Genomic DNA, 3,474 nt, shown 5'->3' with positions numbered 1-3,474 from the left:
CATATTTCTTGGAGACTTTGCTCATTCTCTTTTATCCTTTTTTCTCTAATCTTGACTTCTCATTTTATTTTGTAAAGTTGGTCTTTGAACTCTGATATCCTTTCTTCTGCTTGATCAATTTGACTGTTAAAACTTGTGCATACTTCGCAAAGTTCTCGTGTTGTGTTTTTCAGCTCCATTAATTCACTTATATTCCTCTCTAAATTGTCTATTCTCGTTAGCATTTCATCAAACCTTTTTTCAAAGTTCTTAGTTTCTTTGCATTGGGTTAGAACAAGTTCTTTTAATTCACAGAAGTTTCTTATCATCCACCTTCTGAAGCCTACTTCTGTTAATGGAACGCACTCGTTCTCCATCAGGGCTTGTTCCGTTGCTGATGAGGAACTGTGATCCCCTGTAGAGGGAGAGGCATTCTGATTTTGGGTATTCTCAGCCTTTTTACTCTGATTTCTTCCCATCATTGTAAATTTATCCACCTGTCGTCTTTGTGATTTCCGACTTTCAAGTTAGGGTTTCTGAGTGGACGTCCAACTTGTTGATTCCCAGCACCGAAATCTGAGCAATCCACTGCGCCGGCCAAAACAGCAGTGTTAAGATTGATGGTGCTTTTCTGCCCGGGAATTGGCCAAAAGGGGACCCAGTCCCACTCACTCTGCACCAAGAACTGCCACGCTGAGGCTCCAGCAAAACCGCCGCGCAGGCCACAAGAGTCACACTGGCGACCCGTGGGGCTCCTCTGCTGGTAATCTCCTGGTCTGTGAGCAACAAAAATTCTTCTGAAAGTGTGGCGTCCTCTCGTTCTCTGCACTTTCACTGGGAGCTACAGTCCTGAGCTGCTAGTGGTCAGTCATCTTGGATCTCTCTCCAACTCAGCCATTTTTGACTCTCTGGATGTGTTGCCTCTGATCACTCTCTCTTTGGCTTCTGAGCCAAAATCACTCCTGGCTTCCCTCCAACCTCTCTGGCCCCACTCTTTTTTTTTTTTTTTTTTTTTTTTTGAGATGAAGTCTCTCTCTGTCACCCAGGCTGGAGTGCAATGGCATGATCTCAGCTCACTGCAACAACCTCTGCCTTCTGGGTTCAAGGAATTCTCCTGCCTCAGCCTCCCCAGTAGCTGGGATTACAGGCATGTGTCACCACGCCCAGCTAATTTTTGTATTTTTGGTAGAGACGGGGTTTTACCATGTTGGCCAGGCTGGTCTCAAATTCTGATGTCGTGATCTGCCCACCTCGGCCTTCCAGAGTGCCAGGATTACAGGCCTGAGAAACCGCGCCCGGCCCTCCTTCTGTCTTTCTTGTGGACAGTTTCCACTGCCTGTTCCATATACTTTGGTGCTTCCCAGGTTCTATCTCAGGTCTGTTTCTCTCTCAGTCTATGCACTGTCACTGGATGATCTCTTCCAGACAGTCCATGTTTTGTTACCATCCAAATACTGCTGCCTCCAAAATTCACAATCCCAATCTGGCTTTCTCTCATAAATTTCAGCCACATATCTCCAGTCACTGGCTAGACACTTAAAACTCAACAACATTCACAAAACCAAAATCTACAAACCAGTTCTGACAGTCCCCATCTTGGCGGAGAGTACCACCACCTGCCTACCTTCCAGCCAACGTCCAACCCAAAAGCCTGGATCATCCTCTCTTCCTCCCTCTACTTCGTCACCCGGATCCAGTCTCCATGTCCACTGTGGCTGTTTATGCATCCTCCAAAATTTATATATTGAAACATAATTGCCAATGTGAACTGTGAGGGAGCCATTGCCTCCTAAATCCTTCCCTGGAGGATCTCCTTCCTCTGGGACTCTCTTGCCTCTGTGTCCCTTCAGTAGCAATTGGTCTTGAGTCCTGACAACCGGGATCAGGGCTTGAGTCCGCCTCGGCCTCCCAAAGTGCTGGGATGACAGACGTGAGCCACCGCGCCTGACCTAAAACAATTTTTTTTTTGATATGGAATGCTTCATGAATTTGCTTGTCATCCTTGCACAGAGGCCATGCCATTTTTCTCTGCAATGTCCCAATTTTAGTATATGGGCTGCCAAAGCGAGCACTATCGTCACTTATTTTAAGTATTCAGATCTACTGTTCTGAACCTTGGGGGTCAACGTATTTTGATTCAGACTTTTTCAGATTTTACAAAGGTGCATAATTACAGAACATCCTTAGTGTGCTTGAGGTAGCAACTCACAACAGTCAAATTCATTAATATTTCTGCAGAGTAGTCACTTTAATTGAGATAACTAAAGAATATCAATAGCACCACATCAGTTTGGATCAGGTGGTGCAGCCAAACAAATTTGCTACAAACTTGGAAGACAAACACAAAAACAAAACAGCCTTGTGGTTTCAGGGATTTCTGCCTGGGAGAACTACAGGTGAGAGACGTGGACCTGTTTATATAGAAGCATCTGGAAAGCCTGACTCATTGTGTTGTTACCGTGCTGTTGCTCATTGAGGAGACTGCAGCTTATTTTTATTTTTGCCTTTTGACTTTGCTGTTTTAATTTTTCTGCACCGAGTATTACTCTTTTGCCTATAGTTTCTTTAATTTCAATCGATTCAGATTTGTGTTAAATGTAACACAAATTTAACACAGGGAGAATATTGCGTTGTTCAGTGGACCTCAGAAAGACCATAGTACGCATTGGGTTCACAATTTTCATGTGTGCCTTTAAAAAGTATATTTTTCTGGGGAAGCAGGGAAAAATAAAGGAGATGGAGCTGGTTTTTCTATTCTTTTTCTTCTGTCTTAAACTGATCCCACCAACACAGTCCATATCCAGTCATATCCAGAACTAGCTCATTTCTTGACTGGGGCTTGCCCTACCTCCTCTTTCTTACTTTTTCTTTTTTTTTTTTTTTTTTCTGAGATGAAGTCTGGCTCTGTCACCCAGGCTGGAGTGTAGTGGTGTGATCTTGGCTGACTGCAACCTCCACCTTCCAGGTTCAAGTGATTCTCCCACCTTAGCCTCCCAAGTAGCTGGGACTACAGACACACACCACTATGCCTAGCTACTTTTTGTATTTTTAGTAGAGATGGAGTTTCACCATATTGGCCAGGCTGGTCTTGAACTCCTGACCTCGTGAACCACCTGCCTCAGCCTCCCAAAGTGCTGGGATTACAGGCATGAGCCACCGTGCCCGGCCCCTCCTCTTTCATGATAAATATATGTTAGTTTTACATTAAAAAGTAAAACAAGGCCAGGCATGGTGCATCTACCTGTAATCCCAGCATTTTGGGGGCTGAGGTGGGAGGATTTCTTGAGGCCAGGAGTTCAAGACCAGCCTGGGCAACATAGCAAGACCTCATCTCTACAAAAAATGAACCAAGTTAGCTTGGCATGGTGGTGTGTGCCTGTAGTCCCAGCTACTCAGGAGGCTGAGGCAAGAAGATAGCTTGAGCCCAAGATTTTGAGGTTGCAGTGAACTGTGACCGCACCACTGCACTCCAGACTGGGTGACAGAGCAAGACCC

General features: G+C 45.0%; 1 non-coding gene across 1 annotated transcript; it reads right to left on the bottom strand.

Moving 5' to 3' along the window:
- Nucleotides 1-1,944: 1,944 nt before the first annotated feature.
- LOC135274061 (U6 spliceosomal RNA) lies at nucleotides 1,945-2,051 on the bottom strand. The gene has a single exon (XR_010341875.1). It is a non-coding gene; the product is annotated as a U6 spliceosomal RNA (small nuclear RNA).
- Nucleotides 2,052-3,474: the final 1,423 nt, after the last annotated feature.

The sequence above is a fragment of the Aotus nancymaae genome, unplaced genomic scaffold (assembly GCF_030222135.1).
Source record: "Aotus nancymaae isolate 86718 unplaced genomic scaffold, 86718_ANA_hifiasm-v0.15.2.pri h1tg000010l, whole genome shotgun sequence".
NCBI classification, from domain to species: domain Eukaryota; kingdom Metazoa; phylum Chordata; class Mammalia; order Primates; family Aotidae; genus Aotus; species Aotus nancymaae.
Note: the sequence above shows the minus strand (reverse complement) of the source record. Positions and strands in the feature narration are given on the sequence as shown.